The sequence below is a fragment of the Ambystoma mexicanum genome, chromosome 6q (genome assembly GCF_040938575.1).
Source record: "Ambystoma mexicanum isolate Mex_15411 chromosome 6q, UKY_AmexF1_1, whole genome shotgun sequence".
Lineage (NCBI taxonomy): Eukaryota > Metazoa > Chordata > Amphibia > Caudata > Ambystomatidae > Ambystoma > Ambystoma mexicanum.
The window spans coordinates 348,564,097-348,587,449 of NC_090937.1; the positions used below are offsets into that span (position 1 = coordinate 348,564,097).

General features: G+C 45.1%; 1 protein-coding gene across 5 annotated transcripts in view; it reads right to left on the reverse strand.

Moving 5' to 3' along the window:
• FSD1L (fibronectin type III and SPRY domain containing 1 like) overlaps nucleotides 1-23,353 on the reverse strand; it is a 707,922-nt gene that overhangs the window by 433,640 nt on the left and 250,929 nt on the right. The gene's annotated exons all lie outside the window — the stretch shown is intronic.

The following is a 23,353-nucleotide window of genomic DNA, read 5'->3' on the forward strand; positions in this document are numbered from 1 at the left end:
CGAGAATCAAGCAGGTGCTTCAGTATGCAAATACAAGGACATGCCATCTGTCAACATTAATTAGGGTGGGTCGATGAATAGGACCCCACTCCCATTCATTGAAATGAACCAAGCATTCGTTCCACATGTCTGAGTGCGAAAATGTGAGAGTCAGTTTGTACATTGTGTGCAACTCTGAAGGAGTACATGGGTAGTCGCACAAGTGTGCGACTTCAATTAGTAAATTAGGATGAATATATACGCCCACAGCACTGAAGGGGTTAACCAAAACATAACACTTTCTGTCTGAGGAGTTAACATCGCCCCCAATTCCATGTTCAGAATACATTTTGCATAAGGAGTGCATTTTGTGACATAATCACAGGCAACTTCTGAAAACTGCAATTCAAGGTTTGATTGGCCGAGGTACTATCGAAATTTGAAATTTGGCATTATTGCAACCGTACTAGTACTAGCTACTCTTCATTTATAAAAGGGCATTTGCAAACACATAACAGGGGATCATAAAGAATAAACTGGGGGGTGGTGGTGGTGCCCAAGAAGCACACTTTCCCCACAGGAAGGTCTGATACTCCTGTCAGGGCCAGGTGGCTGGCAGGAAGGGTCAAGTCCAGAGGGGTTGCTAGGGGTGGTGTTAGGGGGCTATAGCCCCGGGTCTTTTGGTTGTAGCCCCAGATAGAAGCTCAGGGGCTAAATTCAAAAGGCTAGCTAGCCTCGAGTCCCCACAATCCCAACATTAGTGTAGCTCCAAATCTTTTCCAGACCTAGCAACACCCCCGGTCAAGTCAGTTTGCTGGGTGAATGCAATGCATCCTGCTGCTGCCGGAGAGTTCTACGCTTTGACAAAGTCAATCACAGTTTCAAATCCTCGAGCCCTGTGCGGATGCCGCTGGTGCTCGTCAGGATCTTTGCGGTCTGCACTCATGGTGAATGGTCCGTCTAAAGCAGTGGTATTCAAAACATTTTAATACTGAGCCCTCCCTCAAGTCCAAATATTGTTTCTGGCTCGACCCCCCACCGACCCCTGCAGGAGGCCCAAAGGATGAACAGAGGGGGCCGTTTATTTAAAATATAAGCAGAGTGTCTAGACATCGTAATCATGTTTTGTATATTAAAAACAGAAGTCTGAACCCCCTTTTAAAGAGTCTGGGCCCCCCCTTAACATACTTCAGACCCCCCCTGCCCCCGAAGGAGTCAGCCCACCATTTTGAACACCACTGGTCTGCAATCTTAGGCTCTCCAGAAGTTTTGGACTAAAACTCCCATCAGCCCTGTCCAGCATAGTCAATCGAGAGGGATCCTGGGGGTGAGAGTTCAAAACATCCAGAGAGCAAAAGGTTGCAGACCCCTGGTCTGGAGTATGTAACTACCTGTATTTTCAAGGCCATTTCCTCCATAAATGCGCAATGCCGACAGCTTTGCCGATACTGTTACAACCGGCCATGTCCGAAGGGGCAGGTCTTTACTTTGTGAGGCCTGTCTGGAGTTAGATATTCTGCTTGCGTTTTCAAAGGTTTCCATCTGTATGTCATACAAATAAACCCAACGTGTGGTAGAGGCATGTCCTAAGATTTAAGGGCCTGGTCCCTCTCCTCTTCGAGTGGGTAAGTCTAATGCTCCTTCACAAGGACCCCCTAGAATTTTAATATCGAGGTCCCTCTTTTCCACAGATATAAAGACGGGCCGCCTTTGGTGTTGCGCCTGCTCATCTAGACCTGCCAGACTGCTGTTTACCGGTCTAGCATAGCTGGGCACAAGTGTAGAATTCGGGAAAAGAACAGTGACAAATTTAAATTCAGACTGATTTCCTAAAGCCAGTAAATCATGACCTAAAAAAAATGTGCACTATCTCGGGAGGCAATGCTTAATGACTTGGCATCCTTGCTGTCTTCTAGGAAGATTAAAATAACACATTTGTATTCTTCTCTCGTGGAAAGTAAAGTATCGCTGAGGCAGACCCCAGGGTCTCAGTGCTGTTTTTATTTAGGTCAGATAGAAACTCCCAATAATATATGTTTATAGGAGCATAATAATGGTTAAGTTATAAGTTATAATTGTTCTTTTATAACAAGCATAATAGCAACGAGTGGTTTCTAAGCGTAGGATCAGGATTCAAACCTGAGTTGCGCTGTGTTGTCTTGCTTCCAAGACAAAAACGTGTTACCCCCGAGCTAGCCTTCTACCCATGGTTGTGGATTTCCCCTGCCCCTCCACCAAACTAAATATGAAAGCCTGGATCCACGTTTCCATGCCTAACCTGTATCCCTCTGCGTTTAACCATTTGTACCCCCCCCACCTGTTTAATTCCAAGCATAACCTTAATATTCTATCTTTCCAATTGTATCCAAAATATTGTAAGCTATTACTATCCGGCTGTTTTACTGTGCTCTGGTACTTTACAGCAAGGTTTACTTTGAATGAATCCCAGCACATACGTAACAATAACAGTACATGCAGTATTCACCATGACCATTCACGGCCATTGTATGCCTTTGCAAAACTTGGCAACACATGAACCCACTCAACTGTTAGTGTGGAGAAAAATCCAAAAACGTAGTGCAGGATCCATCACTGAAGCAAAGCTCGTCAGTGCCTTCAAAGCCCTCATCTTTTGTGGATCGTTTTTTACTTCATCGTTGACAGACTTTGTATCTTAATTGTGCTTGTGAAATTGTCTCCCTCTTGATCGAAGCTGTGCAAATCTAGGGCAGATGCAGTTGTCTGCACTGGTATATTGGGTTGCAAATGTGTGGTCAATGGCACCTTTGCAGTGGAATTCAGCAAGGCTAAAAGGGACCTCTGCCTAGTGTCCCACACAGAACTAGTACTGATTGGATACTCTGCAAATTGCTGGTAGTTTAAGAGGCAATTGCCCTATTGACTTGCCAGGTAAAAACTTGCATTTGCATATCAGTCTTGTCAGTCCAGCACTGAAATGTTAGGCAATACTCTTCTGAACATTCGTGGATGTTCTCTGTGGGGAAATTAAGGCAATGGGACAATTGGGGCATCAAATATGGTTACCAAAATATTGTTTATTTAGGCCAGAATATCCATGGTTGAGGGTTCGGATTTGACAAACTCTTAAAGGTATTCTGGGTAATAAACTAAAAGAAGCCTGCTAAAGAAGACTGTCGGGTTAGCATGATTGGTGTTCCCTTTGTGCTTCCAAGGCTCCCCTCACAATAGAGCATAAATAGGTCGTAGACTACAAAGAAAAGTCCAAACAATATAACTAAAGAATTCCACCTAATCTTTACAGGTCCGTAGCCGCCTGGCTACTCAAAGCTAATAACATAAGTTCCAAGGATTCGCCAATGCAAACAGACTTGTCCCTTGGTTTTTTCAGGGTTCACAGTAGGCCTTGACCCTGGTTTCATTCAGACTTCGCAACTGGTCCCCCTCTTTTGGCTCTTTGGCCCTTCAGGATTCATGACAGACCCTCATCGACCTTGGCTTTAATGGGCCTTTTTAACCCCTCATTCACGGTCATTTTCAGGCAGCCAAAAATCTTTCCCTCCTGCCAGGGGCTTCACTCATCGCTTGAGGAAAACCTTTGGCCCTGGCTTTTCAATGTCTCCACGGATGAAAGGGGCTGTTGTGCCCTGCTTGTGAGCGTCCCCCCTCCGGGGTTTAGCAGCAATTGATCTCGTCTGGTTTGTAGCGTCCTTCCCCCAGGATGCAGTCCCACCAATCTTCCTTTTCAGCAGTCTCGCCACCTGTCATTCCCTTGTATCAAGGGAATATCAGCAGGTACGCCTGCTTTCACCGAGTCCAAGACACTGAAGGAGTCTTCCAAGCCTCTTTTATACCCGTGATGCTTTTTTGTAAGGCCGACTAGGATTGTTTATTTCGCCTGCTAGAGGATTTTCTCGCGTCCCCCCCACCCTAGCCTGCATGCTGGGCTGCAAGGTTTCTAAAGCGATCATAGCATGCAGCACCACCTTTTGAATTCCCCTCCTTCAGACTGGAAGTTATGCAGCATTCCACGGTCTCTTCTGATGGATGTAAAGTCACCTGTGGTATGCACGCTTCAGTACATGGGTGGAGAGTTCCTCACTACTCGTTTCTGTAGCACAGTCCTCAAGCCAGTTTGCTCCTTTGTGGTGCACTGTGACGAATGGAGATTCTAGGTGCGAGACTGCACAGGACTATTCTTGAGGCGACGTTACCGAGTCTCAGTGGGATTGTGATCACACAGGATCCCTCCTCCTCCACTCTCTAGTTGACATATCTGGTAGCGGGGTACCAGCCCAGTGTCCAATGACTCAAGCTCTCTCAGATATAAAGGGCGACAAGCGCCTCCAACTGAACACAACTGATACTACATTTTATGTAGTTATTTAATTCACAGGCTTTTTTAACAAAAATGATCAGTCACCTCATCTGTTGTGTAAAGAAACCAATACGCGTATTAACTTTGTGAGAAAACAAATGATTTATTTCCACCAAGAACAAGCAGCCTTTTAACACTACGAAAATAATGTCAGTCCAAATCAAAGTAATCTTTCAAATCGTGCTTGAAGAAACATTTACGTATAAAAATACATTTTTAGATTTCCCAAAAGTCCTGAACACGGTGGAGTAGCTGGGTAGCAGTGACTGCTCATTGGCAAGGAATGTTGGTTGCAAGAGTGAATGCAAAATGCTGCAGGTAAAAAAGAAGGCACCACTGGGACAGCCTTGTCACTCAGCAAAGATAAGGATCCATGTAAGAGCCAGGGAGATTCAGGAGCTAGTTAACACCCAAGATACAATCACTGGTTGTTCACCCTCACCGGTTATTCCAGGTGCATAAAAATGCATGTAGCAGCAAGACCTGCGTAGACTCCTGTGCTGCAGGCAACTGTCAAGAAGCAAAAATGTCTCTGGATTAATTTTATAAAAAGGCCTCTCCAAAAGTCTAGCCAGAGTTACAGCTATCAATAAGGTCTACTGGCCATTTACCTGCAAATACATATTCCCCCAAATTAATTTTCTTTACATTTTACAAATAGGTTTAAACACATTCATCGTGAACCAGGTTTTCCTCTTGAAAAACAGGAACCAATTTAGTGGTATGGGGTGAAGGCAGAGTATGTACATCGACGGTCTCCTAGATTCAATGACAATTTAGCAGCACTCACTTAAGAATCCACATCAAGGCCGTGATGTGGACAAATATGGATTTATTGCTCTGGGAATTGCGAGAAAAAAAGAGCTTTCTTGGAAACAGACAACAAACGAGTAAAGGTAGTTGTCTGTGTGACTTAAATGAACGCCCAATCTTTGAGGAACAGAATACGATGATTAAAATTAAAAAAACTATAAAAAAATAGTCTTTACTCAGAATAATCCATTAAAAAAAACACAAAATAGATAAAATATAGAACTTTATTAAGGATGGGCCTTGGCTAGAAAAGTAAAACAGTATCACATTTACAATATATAAATAGATATAATTAGGTCAATATTGCAGAATAAAATCAAATTGCATCTTCAATTTCCCCATGTATGTGCCAAACTGTAAAAATAATTAACTTTATACATTTCCGTTGAACTACAGAGGCCCATGGCCCTTAGAAATGTTCACAAACCATATTATTTAAAATAGGGAACAACCAATATCTTCACAAGTCATCATAATGCTTTCTTTTTTTTCCTGCATTGCTCTTTCTCTTGGTCTTTGCTTTAGCGCCATGATGCCCTAGTTGGTGATGGTTTGCACTATATAAATTCTCATAACATAAAATAAGGTGAAAGAGGGGGATAACTTAATTTGGCCATGATCCTATGGGGTCTAGTAATTACCACGTTGATTTAGGTCTTGCCTCTTGAAATAAAACCAGTGTAAATCAAAAATGCAATAATAAAAATGATCTAGGTCCCATTCAATCAAAATATTGCTCTTAAGCAATGCAACTAGGTGCCCAGTTTGATCCTGGGAAAGGGCAGAAGTGGTCATACGGGGGGCAGACCCCAACCTGCGCGGGTGTAGGCTAGCCCCAGAGGAGGTAAACTGAATGCATCACATGAGTTTACCTAGGAACCTCAATGAGGTCCATGGGGAGGGGGATTCCACCCAGCAGCAAGTTCTATTCCTCCTTCCCTCATTCCTTAGATGTTGTTCCGTTCTAGTTATCCAAAGTATATGAACCAGTGATCAAAAACTAGGCCTACCTTTTAAGGGTTCCAACCTGCAAGCTCAGAAATTACCACAGAAATCGGAGTGTCAAAAATAGGATGCCAGATGGTAATTCTGATACACTTCTCCAGCAGGAGAAATATGGGTACGATGTACTTTCATCGCCTGCTTTTACATCGCCAGGCTTTTAAACGTGCACATTCCATCAAAGTGCACAATTAGCCTTCCTTGGTTGTTACTTTCCTCAATATTTTGCTTAAAAACCCATCTCGGCAATTATCTGACAACTTATTTTGATCATAAAAATATAAAAGCCCTTCATTGGCGAAAGACTGACTCACCTGGTCTATGTCCACTCGGGACATTTGTTATACAAGAAAGATGCTAAAAGTAGTAAGTGGACATTGATCTTTGACTTGCTAGGACAACGTTCTCTCTGACTACAATGTCAGTCCTAGTAACACTGCTAAAAACCTTAAAGCACTCACGGTCTAGTCGCAGTAGATATTTGAAAAATGTTTGACAATCCAATTTTCACAAAGTGTTTGTATACGAACAACCACGGGATGCTTGCCACATTTTTCAAATGAAAACCCTGCCCAAGTATGACCCTGAAATTGCAAACTGTCAGGCCATGTCCAAACCCAATGCAATAGTGCTTTAATTTCAGCCACCTCCATAGTATTTTGAACCTCTAGTTCTGATCTAATGCACTTAAATGGTTTAGGAACTGAGCACTTGAGAGATTTAAAACATTTCAGTTTGGCTGTATGGAAGACTGGCCAAATTACCACAGGCCCAAACTCCAGCACCATACAGGGCAGCAGAGGGTCTTTGCCCAGTGGACCTCAAGGAATGGCGATAGAAACCCAGCCCAAACTGTCCTTTAAATACAAGAATAGCATTAGAATGACATTCTATTGTTCATCTTCCTTTGCCAAATAGGGGTGCAAATGACGGACTTCAAGGAGCCTCTCCTCCTCAACTCCTCGGCCACCCTGCCCCTCCCCCGCACCCCTCTACTAGCTAGGCGCCATCCGCCCCTCTCCTCCTCGCCACCCTGTACAGCTGTTCCCCTATCCTAACCCTGCTGTATATCTGTTCTGTTACCTTGAAAAGCGCCCTGTTATGCAGATGTACTGTTGAATACTGCTGTAAAGCGCTCCATTCCTTCGCGAAGCTAGGTTAGCACTCAAATACCATATAAACAGCAGACTTCAGACAAACTGTAATCGCAAATAACTGAAAAACCTACTCTCTTCAATTATGGGAGACCGAAAGCATTTTTAGACACCCATCATCACAACCTTTCTTTTTGGGATGGAGCTGGTGAGCTTTCAGGAAGCCAGATACGTTTTTGGGGGCATTAATTTAGTTCAGGCTAAGCGCACTGTATCATCTGCAAAATTAAGGATAGCCATTGGGCCCCACTTTCTCCCTCACCTTATAATTTGTACATCCTGAATAAGACCGAACAAGTGGTTAGGCAAGTCATTGGGAAAGATTAAGCATTGGCAAAGCCAATAGTTTTTGCAATTTTATTTTAGTATTGTGAAGAATATTGATGTTTGTTAATTAGCGTGTTAAAAAAAAAAAAAAATTATATATATATATATATATATATATATAGTTTTTGTATACATGCTAAACATTAAGTTTGACAGTTAAAATTGGAACATATGGTTTTCATTTTGAAGAATAGTAATGATGAATTATGCTTACTATTAACAGGGGTATGTGGTTTTTCCCTCAGGTCATATTCGACCATTTGCATTCGTGAGAGCACATATTTTGACTTTTAATTTCCAGAAATTTAGTACATAGTTTCTGTGACCTGTGTTATTTTAAAAATGTTCAGTTTGTTTTTTTTAGGCAAGTTCATCAAATATAGGAGCTAATTTCTTGAATTGTTAAACTCTTTGTTAGGGTCAGGATCAAGGTCAGGATTGCATTGCTGACTGGCATGATCCTCTGCGTCCATTTCAGGGGTAACCTTTTTCCAGCTGAATGTATCAACAGAATTAGATTTAGTAGGTCCCCGGGATGGACAGAATAGATTGAACCGGCCGGGGTGACAGGGGGTGGTGCGAGGCTTTGGGGGGTGTCACTGGAAGCTGGGACTGAGGCTGCAGGCGTTCCAAAGCAGGATACGGGTGTATTAGACGGAAAGGGGCGGTAGTCTTCAGGGGCTGTCAGACTTCAAGGGAGTATAAGACTACATTGGATGGCATGTGCCAGGGTGCGATGCTACGGAAGGTGCCAGGGTGCGAGGGCGAGCCGAATGTCAGTCACCGAGAGTGAGGGGCAGTTGGAAGACTAAAGATTTTGACAAGTTCAGGGGTCAAGTCCTTAAAAAGATGGAGAGACACATTAACATACCAAATGAATGCGGCGTCACCAGAAATTAGCATATCACGGTGCCCTCTGAAAAAGGGGGCGGGGCGGACTCCTGAAAATAGTGGGGGGGGGGGGGACTATCCACCAGCGTGTACCCTCGATTTGAGCCCTGGCTCAAGTTACAGAAGGGTTTGAGAGGGCGTGCGTGAGGCAGGAGGACCCTTCGAGAAGTTGTGAGGCTAAAGAGGACTGCCAGACACCAACGGTGTGAGGCTACAGAGAATGCCAGGGTCAGTGACTGTGGGTGTACTGCAGCTGGATGCAGGAAGGCGTGAGGCTCTGATGGGTAACAGGCGACAGGAGGCTGTGTGGGCAACGGGGTGATTAGTCTACTTGAGAGTGTGAGACTGCATGAGGTACCAGACTACAGGGGGCTATTAGGCTGCAGGGGATACACCAGTCTATAACAGGGAGAGGTTGCAGCGGGTAGAGAGGTGCATGATGGAATGAGATTGCAGGGGGGTAATAGGTAGCAGTGGGTCCGGTACTTTAGAGGATTAGAGACTGCTGAGGGTACCAGGGTGTGGGCTAAGCTTTAGCACTGGGATACAGGAGTGGGTAAGGCTTAGGCGCGTATCTGGATTGGGCAGAGGGTACTTCCAGTGCACTCACCCCCCTCTGGAAACCACTGCTCATAACAATCAAAGCCAGCTCAACTGTGGATCTCTTCAAAGCTCGGCTAACTTTCACGTACTCCTCCCTACCTGACCCCACCACTGCCTCCAGTTACGCTAAATAATGTAATTTGCATATCCATTTATTACTCTTTAGTTTGCAGTACTTACCCCCTTAGGTTAATGTTACCTTTGCAAGTCACTGGTTTTCTTGCATAGATTTCAGTTTTTGTTGTCTCCGATACACAGCCCACTTTTTTTACACCCTCAAACTGGCTCACACCACATGTTCTCATCTTTGTGCTATTGTAAAGGCACCCTTCACAGGAATGCCCCTCGCATCTGTAAATGTGTGTGTTACTAAGTCATCTGATTGAAATGGGCATCCTGGTTTTTCAAATAAATGCAAATACTGCTCAAGCCAATCATCCTGACACCCTCCTGCCCGCCCCCCTCTTCCCAAAGTCTTCCTCTCAAATCCTGTCCCCTAAACAATTCCCAACTTTGCTTCTCGCATAATCCTCAACCTACCAAGATCCTCCCCACCAAGACTGTTACCATGATGAATGGCTCGCCATAAAAATGGCTCTTTAAATTCCTACTCCCAGTCTACAAATCTAGCCACTGTCATACCCACCTAGCTACCCAAGCTACCTCGCTCCTCAACCTTTCAGTGCCCTGTTTTCCACCTCCCACTTCTACTCCTTTACCCACCTCGACTGGAACACCCTCCACCTTGACATCAAAGCTAGCCCATCATTGGAACGGTTTAAGGCCAGACAGACTAAATTTCACTTATTAGTCAAAGAAGGGGTCCCGCCATACCCTCACTGCAGCTCACCAACTGACACAAGCCTCTCCCTCCAGAGAATACCTTTCACAAATGCACCAAATGTACATTTGTAGATTTACCATACACTATGGCAAAACAGCCTTATGGTTTACCTTATTTAGGCCCCTGCTTACTGTAAAGCTATACAAGAAATCAGAAGAGAAACTAAATATGAAAAGGGGCAATTCTCAAACTGTGACCCTAAAGCAGTTACCAGGAGCCTGAAAGACACTGAAAGATCTGGTAGGCTTGTACATGAGAAAAACATATCCCAAGAGGGAAAAACCTAGTCAAGAACTAAGAGCCCAATCCCGGCTGAGAACCAAAGATACATACAAAGTATGCAAAACCAGAGTCTGACACTCGAGTAGAGTCAGGTTATGTCAAGAATGAAACTTGGACACAAGTTAGCCATAAAGACTTTCTAACAGGAACTTTCCCACTTAAACCAAAACTAAGGATCGGTCTGTGTCAGAATGTACAAAACAAAACTGCCCCGTTGCCAAAGTTCTATTGTGACCCTCACACTATAAACTAAACTAGAAGGTTAAACGGGAACAAATTACTTTAACCTTGGGCGATTAAGCAAAGTGTTCACAACAAAAGAATAAATGGCTCCAACACAAAGGTTCTTCAAGGATAAAGGTCCTTGCTCCAGAGGTCGGCTCCCTTACCCTGGATTCCTCCTCACCTAAGTGTTTCGCGTTCAACAGTTCCTTTTGCATTTCTTGTCCCACAATATTGACATACAAACGTGTCTGGCTTTGCAATTTTGTCTCTTTCAGAACACCTGTTAACAATATTGACTGGTTAACACAATCCCTTCTTTAGTCCTGATGTTTCTTCTCAGAACCCTTTTATTCCCCACAGATATAGTTGCCTGGTATACTCTTCTTCCAGGGCTCCTTGTTTTCACACACTTGTGATTGTCTGGTATATTATCCCGCAAGGGCTTCTTGTATTCACGCACTTGTGATTGCCTGGTATGCTCTCCTGCCAGGACTTCTGCTCATATGGGGTCTCTGCCCTCTCCCAAAGTTGCACATATACTTTGTTATTATGTCCTCCGGCTAGATTACCCAGTTCTGGGGACCCATATACCTGTATAGTATAGATTTATCTGCTTGGTCCCCGCTGCTTCTGAGTGGGCTCACCATCTCTGGTTGGCATTCCTGGATTCTCCCGCGGTCAACTGGAGTAGCGTTCCATTACGCTTACTTCGCACAACCGCTTCCTCTTGGTTTCTTCGTTTCTTGCGGCTGCCACTTCACGTCTGCTTCGTTCCAGGCTTTGATAAGTGTGCTCCTCTTGGTCACCTGAAAACACCCAGGAGTCACTCAACGGCACCCGACGTTCCCGCAGCGTGCCCTTCTCGCACAGAGGCTTCTTCCTTCTCTGTTGAGCCGCCTGGCTCCATCACGCCGATAATTGCCTTTGGGTTTCTTCAGCATCACAGGAAGACGCCGCTCTCTTGCCAACAGCGGAAGTCGATTCCCTACTTCAATTGCCTTTCCCCGGGCACAGGTGTATGTGAGCAACTACTAGAGCGCTTGCTGGGCTTGTGGCCTCCTTCGCTCTGCATTGCTCGATTCCTCTTCATCGTCCCAGTATTTTGGGCATTCGGGGAAAGGAAGTCCTGTTTTAAGAATGGATTCGGAAAACTTGAATAAACATTTCCACTGGTCTTAAATGGTGAATGAGTCCTGGATGACTGATAGGTGGAACTGGCGAGGGCCATTTCCCCATACTTAATGGGAGAAGGAGTGAATGTATAACAATAGGCCATGTGTTATTAGATATGGAAGGGTTATTTTCAAGAGAAAATGGGGGCTACCATGACTCACCCGATGAAGTCATGACATCTCCCCGGAGGATGTCGCCGCCCCATGTGATCCTCCCTCATATAGCTACCCTCCAGGGTCAGGATCAGGTAGCGGCTGCTGCCCGCCTGGCCACATGGGAGGACGTCACCGCCGGGATATCCGTGGTGACTCCATCAGGTTCTTCATAGTCAGCAAGTCTATGCTTGACCATAAACCAGTCACTTGCAGGAAATTGAGAGAACCTAGAAGGGTGAGCAGGAGACATCGGTTGGACTCTTGAAAACCTTACAAATACTACATCTGATGGACAAACTAGGTCTCTTAATAACTTGCAAATGGGCACAGGAATTTGCCCCTTTTAGTTGAGAGTTAGTGATCAATGAATATTGCTTTTGGACCACCGAGCAGGAGAGGGTGGAGAACCCGAGAAAATAATACCCTCCACTGTAGTATGTCGGTTCATACTGGACACAAAATACCCCATCACCCGTAAGAAGGTGGGACACCCTGGAGGGGTAAAAAAGACATAATTTGGACTCTTAAAAAGCTGGTGAATTCAAATAGCAGACGTAGGGAATTTGTTTTGAACTGTTGCAGTGAAGCCATACTTTGTGGAAGGATGCAGAAGTTCCCCCCGTTTGCTAATTGGGACAATTGAGGAACGTGTTAGTGAACAATAAGAGCAGGCGAAAACCTGCAAATTCTCAAGGAGATATTAAGGGAAGGGTCCCATGCATCAACCAGCACAAACCAAGGAAGGGAGTAGAGAACACTTCTCAAGGTTACATTTATTCTTTCTTTATTACTGGTTGGGTCAGTTCGTATTATAGTATAGGTCTGGGCAGAAGATTTGTGCAAGACATCCTGACAAGCACACTTTTTTATTTTTTAGACTAGGGAATCCTCATTGCAGCAAAGGGCGAGGCATTTGCTTTACTTTAATCAATTAGAACAAGTTGAACTATGTCCAGTTACACATACCCTGTGTCCTTCCTACCATAGCTCAATGTCATACACATAATCGCCCCTCCAACTTTGCTTCACTGGAGGTGTAATGAAGGTACCAATCAAGGTCCTCATCAAATCGCCATGCACCTGTGGATGTTCCACACTTGCTTACCTTCCACCACTTTCTGTGATGAATCCATGGAATTTGTCCCTTCTCCCCAGGGGGAGCCACCCCCTTTGGCACTAGGGAGGTGAGCCTACAATGCTTAACAACCCCCCACCCCTTTGCAATAGAGCAAGCAGAATCTCACTGGCGATACCCCCATTCCCCTCTTAGGGGACAAGGAATCCCCAGGTAAATAATTTACTACACCTCCTGAAAAACAGAATCCCAAGTGTGTGTTGGTTATATGGAGAGTGAACAGTACAATAATGTGCAGGGCCCTTTAAAAGAGAATCATTTGGTTTCTGACCCCACTCTTAACGTCCATACCTGAAGAGCGGGGACAATGGTGTGTCTGCTCTCCTTCCAAGGAGGAACTTAAGGAGTCAAGGCCTATGCAGAGAAGGACAGAGCCAGGCTGAGGGCGCAAAATGAAAGCTTGCGCTGGAGCGCAGAGGAGATGGAGCCTGTAGGCAAGGCCACACAGATAACATAGTGGAAACCCAGAGCCCACAGAACACTGCAGAGTCCCAGAATGTGGAGAGCTCGAGGAGATCAGGTCCGCCGAGAAAGGGTGAGCCCGAGCACCACAGAGGCAGCATACCATCGTTCAGCTGCTCCAACGCAGAAGTCCTGTTGGTCGCAAACAGGGGGAATCGAAGCGGAACACCCAACCACAAAGACGTCGAAATAAGAGTTCCACAGGGAACAGAAGCTGCCTCCCCTGACGAGCACCGCCACAGAGAACAAAGTACGCTGCTGACAGAGAGGAGTGAGGGAGAGCAGCGAAGCGCCGAAATACCCCACGAGAGTTTGAGAAAATGAAATCCAGACGGCCTGAGGCTGAATAGGCCATGCCAGGCTGGGAGACCAGGTACCCCACAGAGTAGTGAGAGCAGTGTCAAGCTAAGGCAGACGGAAGAGCCAGAAGGGCCACATAGGGCTATAAGCCTGGGGAGACAAACATCCAGGCGGGGTGAACAAGAAACTGATTCTAAACTTAAATCCAGAGCCTGTTGTACTAAACAAGTAGTCGGTTTACAGGACCAATTACTACAACTGAGGATTGAACTCAATTTAATGTGAAAAGGAGATTTGTGCCAGGGGTCCGGAGTCCCCACTTCTAGAAAGAGAAAGGATGAAAGGATGTATTTGAAAATACCAGCAGGCAAAGGCCTAAAAGTGAACCAAGACACAATTGGGTGGGGGTCAGAAAAACACCAAATCATGCAGTATTTTGTGACGACCACAGAAAAAAAATATTAAACAGGTTTCCCTACTTAAACAATGCATCAAATCAGTCGCAATCTTAACAGTCTAAATAGTCAGCCCCCCCTTGCAAGGGGAAAAAGGGTCATTAGATAACCATCCTCTTAGGATCAATCAACCAGGAATTCACTAGAATTTAAAGAAACATACTAGCCATTTACTAAAACAATTCAAAAGAGATAGTGCGGCCAAAGTGTGTCACACTAAAACAGGCTTAATAGATTGCCTGTAACATGTGCATCTTTAGAGCCAAGTAATAGATTTGCATAGTTACTAAATAATTAATATTACGCTCTTGAGTACCAATATATTGAAGTGTCACAAAATTATTCAAGACAAAATAAGAACATAAATCTATTGTTCCATTAACATATCAAACTACATAGTTGCAATGATAAAAAAAAAATTCATGAGTGTTTGCAAACCCATTCTTTCTAAGAAACAAACCATCCGGAAGAGAAGAGTTTTGTGTCCTGTAGATATACTTAAGCACCCACAAATGGTGAAGTCACAACCCATTTCTATTACTTCAACCTGGTACAATATAGTTCATCGTGGCGGTGAAGACCAGACTGAGCGCAAATCATCTTTATTTTGCAAATACTATAATCCTAATCCTATATCAAATATGAATCCCAGTAACAGACAAATTCATAAGGGTTTATGCTTAGGACCCATGTAAAAAACAAAATCAATTTCCATGCGCTAAGGTATTGGTCCCCATTCCCAAATAGCTTCAGTTTGGTGAGAAGAACAGAACTTCCAACAAAGTAACAGAACTACTCAATTAGCGTCTCTGCAGAACCTGATAAAGATAATTTGAATACTGTGAGTGGAAACGACTTTCTTGCATACTAAATAATTAATCAAAACTACAACTATCATGATGCTTGCTTATTACAAATCCAAACTGTTAATCCTTATGAATTTCAAACGTTGATATATTCTTAAAGGTTAAGAAACGATCTGAAAAGGCAATTTTTTTTAGGTGTCCCTGTAAGTAGGACAAGATTAAGCAAATCACGGTAACAAGGACCACAAACGAAAGTAAAAGCAATATTTGCTTCCAGTGCCCCAGATAAGAATTTGAAGTGGGAGTATTTTACTCGCCATTTTTTAAAGTTGGAAGTAAAATGATTTTTTTGAGAGTAAAAATGCAAGTCTATTCCCTAATGGGAGTATTTTATAAGCAAGTACACATGTTTTAACATGAAAAGGCAAATACGTTTTTGTAACCATGATTTCTTTGCACCTAGTTATTCAGGTACATTAAAAGATGCAGGTTTACTTCTTCTGATCAGGCAGTCGTAGCAATTTCTTCCTCTTGTTCAACAAGCACTACTGGTCCAAACACATCCATGGAGCGATTTGGGTGAAAGCAGAGGCACATGGTCCTATGCATCAGTTTCCTATTTTTTGTTGGAGTATTTTTGCTGCTTATTGTAATTTTTTGGGAGTATTTGCCTATTTTTAGAGAGTAAAAGTGGCTGATACACCCCTTATCTTTAGCGCTGTATGCTTCTGTATGAACATAATACAGAATGAAGGAAGTCCTACACCTATGCCACAAATGGGTCAAACCGGGGTATGTGTACCGCATTTCGGTTAGATTTCTCTATGATAAATCCAGAGAATAAACAGATGTATATGATCCTCACTAAGATTAGTTGGAGTGTAAATGTAATCACAGCCCAATGCAATTAGCAGTATTTCCAAGTCAAGCAAGTAAATTGTGTAATCTTTACCAGTATCCAATAGATACATTGGAGGCAGCTTACTTGTTCTTGCAGGGTAAGCAAGCAGTAAGAGCACGCAATACTAGCTTTTACTATAACAGCATTGGCAAAGCTAACCTCCCTGGTCTACCACAAAGGAGACTCAGAGCTCGGCCTGCCACACTAACAAAAACGGTTGCTGGCCACGGGAAAGGAGGAAACAGTCTCTGTATTCCCTCGGGAATGCCCGCATCCCCAGTCTCTCTGTAAAGACAAGTGGTGGAGACTAGAGTTCATGTAGACTGACAACACCTTTCCTGAGCTCCCGTGCCACTCCCGGCTCTCTGGTACTAATCCCTTTCACAGGCAGTAGGTCAGTGTCAAAAAACAGTGAGAGGAGTATGAACTACGGTACATGAGCCCTAAGGCTCATTCTTCTGTAGGTAACCCGTTTTCCTCCTCCCATCAAGGTGCACTGTAGCAATAAATATGCACTTACTTGGTGTGAGAAACCTGAGGGTATTTTCCCAAGAAGACCTTGAGAATCCCTTATACAGGTGGCCAGAGAAGGGCTGGCGCTCTCAGATCCCAGCCCTGGGGGTGGACAAGCGAGGATCACCTGGGTAGGTGAGCCTGGGGTTATGCTTGGAGGAATACCCCAGGAGAGGTGCAGTATTCTACCAGGGACGACGTCCCTGAAGCTTTTTTTGGTTATTCTGCATCCACCTCCATTCCAACCAAAGAAGCTCCCTTAATAAAATCCTGCCACCCCGACAACTCTAGTAGCCCAACTATGAACTCTGTTACCCTCAAAAACCACAACTACAGAGGCATTGTTTTCCTGTTTTCCGCCCGAATACTCCCAACGATTCTTCTACACGCCCCTATGACTATTCGTTCCCAAACACAATCTTCCCTGGCAAAACCCTACCAATCCCTCCCCTCTATTATTTCCTGCATTCCTAACCTGTTCAGACAAAACACCACCGTTCCCACAAACACCCCTGTTTATTTCAAGATAGTAATCCTGGTTATTCCAGTCGGTCTCACCCTTCTAAGGGTATCAAACCCTATGGTATAAAAACTATAATTCCATATAACACCTTTTCCCCATCCTACCACGCAGAACATTTTGAAACAACCATTAAACAAAGAATAGCCAACGGCTAAGCTGAACTTTGAAACAATAAAGAAATCATTGAGAAACAAAGAGGGAAAACCAGCGATAGTGGTGATCGGCACCACGTGTGCTCATGCAGAAACTCTGAGCGGATACCCTGCATGGTATAGATTACCATAACCAGAAGGAAAGAGGCAAAAAGAGGTCAAAGTGGTCATACAGGGAGTCTTGTAAAATCCTCTGTACGTTGAAAGTCTTTGACCTACAGATGATTACAAAGCTCGGGGAGATGAATCCTGCTTGGTGAAATGAGCGTATGAACAGTGTGTTAAAGTTGGCAAGAAGTGAACCCGGCGGAGCGATGCTAGCAATACAGGCCGAAGTCTTAAGTCCCATAGTGAAATGTTTGGTAAAAGGTTGGCAAGAGTGAACCCTGTGGAAGAATGCTAAAAAAAAAGGGGTGAAGTCCAAAGTCCTGAAGTACAGTGAACTGTTTGTAGAAGTTGGCGAAAGTGAACCTGGAAAAGGGAAGCCGACTAATCCGAGGCGAAGCCTGAAGCGCTGTTTAAAAAGACTTTAAGACCCGTGAATGTTACTAGTATTGGAAGACAAGGGGAAGTGAATTGTCCCCCTTGTCAAGTGGGTCCGAGCCCAGTCGAGGGAGATCCAAGGGTGAAAAGCTACCACCCAAAGTTAATTGAGAAAGGAACTGTTTAATTGATTGGCTGAATACTATAAGTGGGTCGGCGCCTCGAAGAGGAGGACCCAGGGGTGAAGCCATCACCCTATGTGAACTGTGGAAAGAACAAGTTACTTACCAACTGTAACGTTCTTTCGACTGGATGTTCCTCCCACGTATTCCTCATCTTGTGATATTCGTTATCGGCAGCTTTGCTGCTTCGGAAAAAAAAATTCAGCAGAGGGCGCTGTGCTCGAGGTCGTGGCGTTGATTGTCCCTCAGGCTCTGTACCGACGTCACTGTTGGTATAAATAGCTCGAACCGCGCCCGTTGTCTTCAGTTCTGTTTTTCCGAGGAAATATTAGTGGAAAACCCAGGCATGCCCCATGACTGATATGCCCCTTGAGAGAGGAAAGTGTAAGAAACGTAAACTGTACTGTGGGGTAGGTTGGGGGGGGGGTCGATGAGGAATACGTGGGAGGAACATCCAGTCGAAAGAATGTTACATTTGGTAAGTAACTTGTTCTTCGAATGGATTGTGTCCTCCCACGTATTCCTCATCTTGTGATAGACTCCCATAGCAGTGGTCAATTTGGAGGTGGGAGTACTAGTTATTGTTCTCATGGACGGAATGAAGTAGCGCCCTGGCAAATAAACCCTCATTGGAGGAGGAGGCATCTAAGTAGTAATGCTTGATGAAGGTATGAATTGATGCTCATGTTGCAGCCGAGCAAATATCCTTTTCCGAGACTCACCTCTTCAAAGCCGCAGAAGTAGCCATTCCCCTAGTCGACTGGGCCCATAGCACATCCGGTAGGTCTTTTCCTGCTAATCTGTAGCATTCCAATATAGCTAGAATGATCCAGCGGGATATAGTTTGTTTTGTCACCGACAACCCCAATTTGCGACCTGTACAACCCACAAAGAGTTGGTTATCTTGGTGTAATTTTGACATTCTTTAAAATGTACAAACGGAGGGCCCTTCTGGGATCCAGTCTATGCAGTCTCTCCTCTTCTTTACCCAAATGAGGAGGAGGGTAGAATGTTGGTAAAATTATTTTTTGTAACAAATGGAAGTCAGAAACTACTTTCGGTAAGAAAGATGGTTTAACCTCAAGAACTACCTTGTCCTTGTAAAACGTGGTATATGGAGGTTTATATGACAGAGCCTGAAGTTCACTAACCCTGCATGCTGATGTTAATGCTACAAGAAGGACAGTATTTAGTGTTAGAAGCCTCAATGGACAGGAGTGCAGAGGCTCAAATGGTATACAATTTAGAAATGTAAGAACTAAGTTTAAATCCCATGTTGGGACATGAAACGGTACTGGTGGATGGAGGTTGGTAAATCCTTTCAGGAACTGAATGATTAATGGAATTTTGAAGTAAGAAACCTCTTCCGAGGAGCGCTCAGACAGCGCAGCAAGATATCCTTTAATTGTGCCGATCTAGAGCCCCAGATTGGCTAGATGTAATAGGAAAGAAAGCACCATTGGGGTGCTACATTGAAAACAGTCCACATCCTTACCTTTGCACAAGTTACTGAATTTGTTCCAACGGCACTGATACAAGGATTTTGTTGCTGGCCTTCTGGGCGAAAGCAACATTTCCATTACGTCGCCTGGAAGATCCCAATCACTGTATCTGAACCTCTCAGAAACCATGCGTGACGGTTGAGTGTTTTGACCTCTGGATGGAGAACCCAACCTTCCTCTTGTGAGAGAAGATCATCTCTTTGCGGAAGACGTGTTGGAGGGCAGATGGACATGTCCAGAAGGTCCGGGTACCACGTCCTCCTGGCCCAATCCGGGGCAATTAGGATCATGGTTTTCCTGAACTTTCTCAACCTCCTGATTACTTGAGGAATCACGGGGACTGGAGGAAACGCGTACAGTGGAGGGAACTCCCAGTCCACCACAAACGCGTCTCTTGGGGGAAATTCCCTTGAGCAATACTGTTCCCACCTCCGGTTTACCACAGTCGTGAACAGATCCACTTGAGGGGTTCCCCAAAGGGTGAAGATCTCCAGAAGGACTTCCTGAGCTAACTCCCACTCGTGGGAGACTGTGCTCTGCCTGCTCAGAGCATCTGCAGCTGTGTTCTGCTCTCTGGCTCGGTGAACTGTCGATAGAGAGATTCCTTCCCGTATTGCCCAGAACCAGAGCTCCATTGCCTCTCTGCACACTGGGAGTGATCCTACGCCTCCTCTTTTGTTGAGGTAGTACATGGCGACTGTGTTGTCCGTCATTATCAGGACATTCTTTCCCTGTACAGAGGGCACAAAGGCCTTCAGCGCTAGTCTGATTGCCCTCAGCTCCAACAGGTTGATGTGTAGTTTGGACTCCAATGGAGCCCAACGACCGCTGATTGTCAGATCGTCGGTCTGAGCTCCCCACCCCTTGAGTGAGGCGTCCGTTACTACTGTTATCTCCGGCCATGGTTGCCAAAAATATTTCCCTTTGAGGATGTTGTTGTTGCAAGCCCACCACAGCAGATCCTGAGCCACTGTGCTCGGGACTTGGAGAAGACCCGACATGCTCCCCGAGAACTGGGACCACAAAGTCCTGAGGGCCCATTAAATGGATCTCATTCTCAATCTGGCCTCTGGCACCAGAAAAATGCAGGATGCCATGAGGCCGAGCAACCTCAGAAAATCAAAGGCCGGCAGATGATGGGCTTTCTGGAAATGTGTTACCATCTGCAGAATGTGGAGAGCTCTTATCTTGGGAGGCGAGGCTTTGCCCGAGGAAGTGTCCAAGACTGCTCCGATAAACTGGAGTTTTTGGAATGGTATCATGTGGGACTTCTTCAAATTGAGGGAGAAGCCCAGATTGTGAAGGAAGTGACAGGTGATCGACAGATGTTCTTGAGCTTGTTCAGGACAACATGCCCTGATCAACCAGTCGTCCAGGAAGGGGTAGACATGAATCCCCCCCTCTCCTGAGACTCGCTGCCACTACCGCCATCAGCTTGGTGAAAACCATGGGGGCAGAGGTCAACCCGAATGGCAGAACTCGAAACGGATAGTGAGAACCGCCAACTGCGAACCTCAGGTACTTTCTGTGCTTGAGATGGATTGGCACAGGAAAGTAAGCATCCTGAAGGTCCAATGATGCCAACCAGCCTTGGAGTCGGAGAGCCTGAAGGATCTGAGAAAGGGTTACCATCTTGAACTTGTTCTTCCGGAGGTAATTGTTCATGTTTCTTAAGTCCAAGATGGGTCTCAATCCTCCGTCCTTCTTTGGGATGAGAAAATAAGGGGAGTACCAACCGTTGTTCCTCTCCGCCACAGGTACAAGTTCTATTGTACCTTTCTCTAGCAGGGTTAAAATTTCCTGCAAAAGGAACGGGTCTGGAATTTTGGCCGAGTTGGCTCCCGGTGGATGACCATGAGGCCTTTTTAGGAAGGGAAGGCAATAACCTTGAGCTACTGTTTCCAGTGCCCAAGCATCTGAAGTAATGCCCCGCCATTCTTTCAGATGCTGAGAGATTCTGCCTCCCACTGGTGTTTTGAATGATAAGACCTCAGAGTGATTTGGAGGCGGCTGCAGGAGCGGCTGAGGGTAAAGATGCCGTTCCTGAAGATGGCTTTGTAGTCTTTCCTCGTCCACCACGAGTGACATTTCTTTTTCCCCTTTGAAAAGCCTGTTCTCTTCCTCTACCAAAGGAAGAGTATACCGAAAAAGAACGACCCCTCCAGGAAGGCTGTCGCATGGAGGCACTAAGGGATTTAGCTGCCGCTTTGAGGTCTGTAGTTTTTCTAGGCTCTCATCAGCCTTACTACCAAACAGCCTCGAGCCATCAAAGGGCATGTTGAGAAGCCTGGCCTGCACATCTGGTGCAAAACCTGACTTTCTCAACCATGCAAATCCGCGTAGCACTGTGCTTGACGCCATGGATCTGCGGATACTTTCAGCAGTATCCAGTCCAGACTGGAGACACTCCCCCATTGCCTCCTTCCCGTCTTTGATAATATTCAGAAAGCCTTCCCTTTCCTCGCCTTCCGGAATATGTTCAGCCGCCGCCGAAATGCATTCCCACAGGTTATGTGTGAACCTGGCTAGGGTACAGGTGACATTGGTTGACTTTAAAGCCATGCTACCCGAAGTAAAAACTTTACGGGCCCAAGCATCAACCTTCTTATCCTCTCTATCCAGAGGTATGGTTGGATATGCAGTTTGTCTCAAGGTAGTTGCAGCCTGAATAACCAGACTTTTTGAAGTGGGATGTCTATTCAGATACTCGGGATCAGAAGTAGAAGTGCTATACTTCTTAGGAAAATTGCTGTTTACCGCAGCAATGTTGTCAGGGGATTCCCAGTTCTTTTCCACTGTTCTCTGGAGCGCCCTATGGAAGGGGAGAACTGGATCCTTCAGAGGGCCTCAAACAATTATGTCCGTCATATCGTCCTGTTCAAAAGTGGCTGAGTCTCTACCCCAGCCCAAATATTCTACCACTCTGTTCATTAAACTCCTGTACCCTGAATCTGCATGTCCTGAAGGGTCAGGTCTTGCAAACTCTAGCTCAGCTGACGGGTCAGTGCCACTAGCAGAATGCAGAGTCTCGCACAGGTCTCTCATTTTATATTCTGGGTCTATAAGTTCCTCTGGAACTTGTCTAGTGCCATATTGCACTCAAAAGGCAGAGATTTCCTCATCCTCAGAGCCAGTTTGTTCAAAAATTGAAGACAGACTTAAAGTCCGATTTTGGTAATGGCGTAAATCTCCTCTCTTCCTCCTGAGTTTTCTTCGAAGGAATGGAAGGATTCTTCGAAGGTGTCGAAGGAATCTTCGATGACCCTGATGAAGTCTTCGACAAAGGCGTCGAAGACGCTTTAGGCTTCGACGTTGAAGTTGTCGTGCCGATGGCGTCGACAAAGTTGCGGATGTTTTCAACAACTTTTGTTTTTTATGTGGTGTCTGGGAAACACTCGACTCGAGGATTCCTCGACGTTTTGTCGACTCGAGTTTTACGGGGTTTCACCTGTACTACTGGGTCTTACCGCAGTAGTTCCCAACTTCCCTGTGTCGTCCAATGGAGCGACCGGGGTCTGACTCTTTTGGGGTTTCTTTGAGGGGGTCGAGGCCGCATTTTCAAAGACCTCCATCATCTTTCTTCTAAAGTCCTCCTATTTTCTTGGGGAATCCGATTTAGTAGGGCATTGAACCAATTTGGTCGATGTATCGGATGATAATGGAGATCTAAGTCTCCTTTTAACTTTTTTAGAAGATGAAGATGAAGATCGCCTCGATCTACTACAAGATCAGGATCTCAGTGTTTTTTGTGACGTTCCGATTCTTTTGAATCGGACGATTTTTTATGTCTTTTCAACGAGCCTTCGAAGTGGCCTTTGAAGCCTCCCGCCCCACCGCTAGTTTATAATTTTCTCTCACAAAGGGCCTTCTCTGTCATCAACTGACAGGAGCCACAGTCGCTGGTTCGATGTTCTGAACCCAGGCACCAGAGACAGATGCAGCGAGGATCGGTAATTGACATCTTCGAACCGCAGTCGATACATTTCTTAAACCCAGTCTTAGGTGTAGAAGCAGTAGACGATGATGACATTTTGAAACAGAAATTTTCGAAGCGCGCCGTTCTCGAGAGCAAAGCAATCAGATAACGGAACTGAAGCCAACGGGCGCGGCTCGAGCTATTTATACCAACAGTGA